Below are 7809 nucleotides of genomic sequence, written 5' to 3' on the forward strand. Positions count from 1 at the left end.
AAGAAGAAGAAGAAGAAGAAGAAGAAGAAGAAGAAGAAGAAGAAGAAGAAGAAGAAGAAGAAGAAGAAGAAGAAGAAGAAGAAGAAGAAGAAGAAGAAGAAGAAGAAGAAGAAGAAGAAGAAGTCTGCCTACCCCTATATGTAACAGGCGTGAAATGTATATGTTTTTAACGTAATCGAATCGAAAGTTTAGATTTTCATCCTAAAAATTTAATCCTTTACTTCAATCTTAATGGATAATTTATAAAGTAAATATTCTTTATACTTACTGCATAACTTTAACTCTACCTCTTATTATGTCATTAAACTTCCTAAACTAAGCTATCCCTCACTTAATAATTAAAATTTACGTCTATGATACCCTTAACCACTAGCAGTTTGCAACTTCTAACTTGAGTTTCTCGTCTCATGGGGTTTTCTACTTATCGCTTCTTAACCCTGCTTAACTTAATTAATAAATGATTTCATATGAAATGGAAATTCACTAGTTTGTATATAGCAGCTGTCGCCCGCAACTCCGTCCGTGTGGATTTAAAAAAAACTTAGTAAGTACAGACTATGTTCTAAATCGATGCCAAATTTCAGCGAGATCTATGGAGCTGTTCTGGAGATACCTTCTAACAAACATACATCCATCCAAATATTCGCATTTATAATATTAGTAAGAATTCCGTACACTTAGTACCAAAGTCTTATCGGCTTATGAAAATATATTATTCAATTTTTTCTTACCCCTTAGTGTCTTTACTTAGAGTACTGTTCATTCAGCAAGACTGGTCCTTAAAGTAGGTTTAGGAAAGTAAATCTATGCTAAAGGGCTCGCTTAGTGATTACATAACAACTTTGAGTTCAACAGTACGCTCTTTACCTTATTACTAATGTTTATATAACTATAGTCGCTAAGTGCATGTGAATAGGGAAAAACTGCACACATTTACATGTTTGTAACGTTTGATCGAGAACCTTAAACGCATTACAGAGCATTTTAGACGAGCCCCGTCAGGTCAAACGAGAGGGTTGAAATCAGGTCACGTCAACAGTGCGTTACATTTTTCATTTTATTGGACAACATAAGTAATTTTTTCGATCCGATACCCCGTAAATTAAAGGTTTGTCGAAAATCGCACATGTTAGGAGTTTAGAAACTTTATTATTCTTGTGGTATAAACGTTAGTTTTCACTACTAAATCAACCATCTAACATATACGTAGTTTCGCATTTGTTCAAGTGAACAGTAGAGACAGTTTTTGTATAAATCTTTATTCCATGGAAGTCTACTATTATGCCATCCCTTCTCCCCCAAATATCTTATCAATGGTAAGATAAATAAAAATCGATACTCTAAAGGTGAATTTATTCCAGTTTTCTGGTCCAAAAAACAATTTATAATCACCATATTGTTAGGAAGAAAATCCGACACTGTGCTAGTGTATCGGCGCAACGCTATCCTTACTAAAATATCAACGTTTATGTCCCCTCACTAATCAATCTGACGATCTATCAAAGCTCAATCTAACGAAAGTGCGCCATTCGCGCCAAAGGATTCTGACTAATAATGACTAAATATATTAAAAAAGTTTAATATACTACGTTCGAGATAAGCTACGGTAAACTTGTGTAATTACGTCCATTAAATTTGGTAATTAGTCGTAAAATAAAAGTACAATTGAGTAAACAAAATCACATTAAAACCCAACCCAAAGACTACATGAATATTGTACAAAGATTATTAAAAATAGGATGATACAACTAACGTAAATATCGCAACACTCTATCAATAACATATTCAATAAAAATAAGTAAATAACGCAAACGCTCCGCTAAACCAGTACGTTAAAATCCCGAAGGAATAATGGAAAAGTTAGTATGCAAAGAAAGAGGAAATTCAACTCAAAAGTAAGCCAAAATAAAATGAATTATTTATACAGAGAACTTTATTGTATTTTTTATGTTTAAGATGCTACGGCAAAGAAATCTGAAAACTGGATTAAATGAATGTAAAACGGATGACATTTATCACCACTGATTATTTTGTTTTATCTTTTCATTTTAATTATGTTTTGTTTTAGTCTTCTTAAATATATCAATGGCGTCCGACTGGCTGCAGAAAACGACATATGGTCCGCGAATGATTTTAAATTAAAAGTCAAATATTCATTTACCATTCCTTAGTTGTCGGCTGTATATAATTAGTAACCTGTGATCTTCCAGATCATGTTCTACATCAATGACAAATCCACAGTGACCCGGCAATATAAAAGTGGCATCTAAGAAAAGTTTGGGAACCTCTGATTTATATTAATCGTTTCAAAATGGCTACGCTACCTGCTATAATAATAATGCAATGATAGTACACTGCCGAGAAAATCATTACGCTCTTACAATCGGGCAAAAATATTGAAACTATTAATCTAAAGTTTCCCAAACTTCTCAACACTTGGCTGTAATTAATGAGAACTTTGGATTGGCTTGCTAAGTCGATAAAGTAATTACTTTACCAAAACGTCACTACTATGATTAATTTAATGTTTACTTTGTCATCAAAGGAAACCTTAACGTTCAATATTATAGTAAATCTTATAATACTGTCATAAAGTCTCGTCCGGTGAAATACCACGACCACAAAGAAGACAGGATTGAAATGGATAAAATTCCGCGTTTCGTCTGATGAGTGTGAGTCCCGGAGGCCTAATTTTGTCCTTGTTCCCTTCCTTTTTCAGGAAAGGATGTGAAGAAGAAGTGAACTTTTCGGAAGAGGGGATGCATGGGAAGGGAAAATATTTTCTTTCTGTGCATCCTCTCCTCCGTCGATTCAAGGTAGGCAACGCATATGCAATTGCGTATGTCTACGGGCAACGGTCACCTCGCTATTTCAGCGATTTCAAGTGATATGAAAAAAAAATATTTGTAACCGTTTATTATATAACTAACTGTCGCCCGCGACTCCGTCCGCGAAGGATTTAATAATAGATAGTAACTGAATCTCAAACCTACTGAGTAGACATATAAAATTTTATAAAAATCGGTCAATCTGTGCCGGAGGAGTATGGTATTATAACATTGTGACACGTGAATTTCATTAATGAGATAGCAATGTTAACAGAAGAATGCGTTTAACAGTCTACATTAGCCTAAGAATATAACAAGTCATGATTCGAAATCTTAAATACAAAAGAAATGATGCTATGACTTCACAATTATTAAAGGAAGGAAGAAAGAATCGTTATTTTTCTTCTATTGTTAAATCGTTATATCCATCATTCTTAGAACAGCGAACGCGCTGTAATCTTTTGTAAGATAACTGAAGAAAATACTTTCATTTAACACCTCTTTGTAGCACTGTCTGATTCTTTTTTTTTTCTTATAGTCTTACAGTAAATTGTACACTGTGGCAGATGTATAAATCGCATATTTGAGAGTATCTTATAGAGTCAAATCTTCATCATCATCAACCTGCCCTTATCCCTATCGAGGGTCGGCACAGTATGTACTACTCCTCCATACATCTCTATCAGCCGTCATATCCGAGTCTACCCCCTTCTTACACATATCCTCTTTCGCACAGTCATTCCATACTTTTTTGGTCTTTTTTTATAGAGTCAAATCTTTTCACTGCTAAATAAAGTGGTATAGTGTAGTTAGCAAAAACATATAATGCCGAATTAGGCGGCCTAACCTCACCTCTTTTAGTAATACCAGGTGACCGCTTGAGTTATTGCCAACATTTAGAAAAAAATTAAAACTATTAAAAAATTTGTCTTTTACAGTTTATAGAATATCAGAGATGTTGTCCGAACGTACATTACGGTTCGTTATATAACTACAAGTTGCCGCTCACGACTCCGTCTGCGCAGAATTAAAAAAAAAACATAATAAGTAGCTTATGTATTTTTCCAGACTATGTTCTACATCTGTTCCAAATTTTATTAAGATCCATTGAGACGTACGGGAGATATCTTTTAACAAACATCCATCCATCTAAAAATTCGCATTTATAATATAATATAAGGAAGATGTAATCTGTAAAATGTGCAATTATAAGGAAGTCACAGGCGACCAATTAAGAGCCAATGAATAAAGAAATAATTATATGCCAAAATGTATTTAGATGATCTTCCAATAAAGATGTAAGTTACATGATTATATTTGGTAAAGTTTAATACGTATGCGTTTAAAAGAACTATTCAATCGTAATTGCATGAAATAAACACATCAATAAATCCTAACAAACATTCTCTTGTGTAATCTTCTTAGGATTGTGAAAAATATTTTTTCTTTGTAAAGAACTGTGCTCCACATTTGTGTTTACCCAAAACAGGGTCCGGACTAATTTATTAAACCCCTGGGTGCTCTTTAAAAAGACAATTCTTTAACGATAAGGATCGTAAAAGAATGGTCTTTGTAAAATTTATTTTGTATAATTAAATTACTATATTTTCAGACTAAAAGGTTTTCATTAAATTAATGGAAAAATTGAATGTAAAATATGGATTTAAAAAGTCTTTCTAGTTTCTTTGTTTTACTATTAAGTTTCAAAAGGACAGCTCATTCTTCTGATAAAAGAAATTATATGTCACTAATATTATAAATGTAAAAGTTTGAATATATGTTCGTTACTATATATCTCCAAAATGCCTAAACAAATCTTAATGAAATTTCGTCTAGATATAGAACATAGTTTAAAAGAGCTACATAGACTGCTTTTTTTAATTTACCACGGACGGACTCGCGGGCGATAGCTAGTAAGCAATAAAAATAACGCAGGTTTTTAAAGCTCTTTTCTCTTCGGAGGGTTAAGGAGAGAGTCGTGGGCGACAACTAGTATTTATTATAATTTCCACCTTACTTCAATGGTTAAATCAAAATAATGTTCGTGCTCTCGAAAGCCTCGGGCGGATTATGAACGAGCCGTCTCGGTCAGATATTCCCCTTATCAATTTTCAAACGGGAGCTTCTTTCAAGGCGTTTTCAATACAGCCGTAACTTTTCCTCATTGTTGATATTAAATATAACATTTCTAACACCATATTTAAATTTTCTTTTCAATCCAATTTTATTGAGGGATTACTTCTTTTGTACTTAACTTCGTAATACCGAAAATTTGGCGATAAAAAAATAATAGCCTTAAAAGTTATTCGAGTTTACAAATAACATGGAATCACACGTTTTGTACAACTAAATAAAAATTCATAAATACATTATCAATCTTTTTGGACACGAAAAAAACAATTATCACTGGCGACTAATACAAAAGTTTTTTTTATTTTTTAACTTTATGAAAAAATAATAACATAGTTCTGAATCACCATCGATAAGCCTAAACGCATTACGGAGCGTTTTAAACGCGTCAGGTCAAAGGTTACAAATCAGGTCACGTCAAACGCACACAAATGTATTAAATTGTTCACGGCAGCGAAAAGGTTAACTGACAACTGACGATTAGTAGAGTGAACAAACAATTTAAGTAACATACATTACATGCAAACATCCGTCCATCCATCCATCTTAACATTCGAATTTTGTTGTATTAGGAAGATAGTAAGATCTATTATTCCCACTGATCTAGAATACTTTGGAAAAATATGTATTTTTAAAGACATTTTTAGTCAGTAAAATCGGTCAACTAGTTACTGGACGATTAGAAAGTACTCGCAAAAACCATTACCATCTTATCAGTCAGATTTATCATAGGTTTCTGAAATCAAAATTTCTGTATAAAACATATTATCATCCCTCTCATTATTGACAATGTAGAGATAACAATATGTTTTATACAGGCATTTTGGTCTCGGAAACCACCGATAAAAACAATTAAATATTTTATGTTTTGTGTAAAGATATTTGAGACTTTATTCATATAAACAGATTGAAAATTTTCTACTTAAATCACCCTGTATACACAAAATTTGCCAAAAGTATTAATATTCTTGTTACGAATAAAAATAATAACCTAATTTCATTCCAGTAGCCGTAATTTTGCGGCCGTTGTCTTAATTAAAGCAGCAGGCCTAAAGAGAATAAATTTTCTTTACGATTAAAACGTCCGTACAGATTTTCGTATTTTTAACACGTAGAGAAAAAACAAGGGCTAAAATAAAGAGTAATACTAAGTACTAAGAGGAGAAAATTTTACATTTTATTGAAAAGATCCACTTACCCAATTGCCACCAACTAGAACAAAAAGAAACATTTACGTTTTTAAACAAGAAAGAATTAAGACATGTTTATATATATATATAGAATAAAGAAATATTCAAATCAGCCAGTAATACTTTGACATTTAGAAGAAAAAATTATTAAACTTTTTGTCAATTAAAAATATTTTTTTGTGTCGCAACGATCACGACATTAATCTTCCCACATTTGAGCACGGTACTTTAGCCTTTTCAATCAAAAATTCATATCAAAGAAGGTAAAATGCTTTATGATAAATATTTTTAGCAATTTCCAATAAAATTCGCTCACCGTACCCGCGTCAAGCCAAAACGTCATTCATATTATATCCCCGTGAACGAATTACAAGGGTGATATAACGATTTTATAAAATGTTTTTTTCATATGCCTCATATAATTTTCATACAATAAAAAATATTTTACCATACTATTAGCAATTATCAAACTTTAACGACGACGTGACGACTCTACCACTTTAACAGTGGTAGAGTCGTCACGTCGTCGTCGTCAAACAATTATTATATTTTTTAACTCTCTCAAATATAATGATTATGATAAATAGCAAAATTACATTGTTAACTATATATAAATTAATCAATTACACATAACTTGAAACGTATATAATTAAGATATTACATACAATTAAAAAACTAACCCCTTTATGTGATGATTATGTAGTTAGCAAAGTCACATGTTAACTTTATTGTCTATCGAATAAAAGATTCGACCACATAATTACGTTTTCATGTCCTTTATTTTATTTAACATTAACACAGCACCAATCACCACTATAATATAATCAACCGTGTTGTAATTACACCAATCACAACCACTAGCTACACTAACTTAATTTCAATACCTCTTTAAGATTTTACGACAAACGGAAACATTACAAAAATATATTTGAATATCAATTTAACACTAATTAAACAAATTAAATAAAAAGAAGAAACACAATAAATACAACGCACATCCGAGATGTAACACGATTTTACTCATTTTCCCTTACACTTAGTAACAACTAGCAATGACCACCAATAAGTTCCATAGACTAATTCTAATTTGTTTTTGTTATAATAATTGCTTCCGGTTTTCCACTGAGTAATGAGAGTGAACGAAAGTAGTTCAATTGATTGATGATATGTCATTCACCATTCACCCTAATACTGCGAACTGTTTTGTTTTATATAATCTGTATTTAGTCAAATTATGTCGCTTGAAATCCCATACATGTTGTGTTTAAATTTTATACAAAAATGTGCTTAGAGTCCTTCAGCATCAAGACGGATAAAAAATATAAAATTAAAGTAATTTAACGGAATTAATGATATTTAAACTTTTGTAAAGTATTTAACGGAAAGTTTACATTTAATAAACGCTATTAAATGCCTTATTTTATATGGTTTTATTTTAAGTGTTTAATGAGCTATTTTAACATAGTTTTTTTTTATATTTTAGAGTATTTAAAATTGTTCGCGTTAATGTAAGGAAAGATTACACAGTAAATATGTAAATGATTCGCCACACATTCGGCCACATTTTCGGCCGCAACATAGAAGGATGTATTATATTTGTAGTAATTAACAATTAAAATAACCTAAAAAGAACATCTTAGTTAATTGTGCGTACAGCATAA

The sequence above is a fragment of the Papilio xuthus genome, unplaced genomic scaffold (assembly GCF_000836235.2).
Source record: "Papilio xuthus unplaced genomic scaffold, Pxut_1.1 DF827756.1, whole genome shotgun sequence".
In the NCBI taxonomy this organism is placed as follows: Eukaryota; Metazoa; Arthropoda; class Insecta; order Lepidoptera; family Papilionidae; genus Papilio; species Papilio xuthus.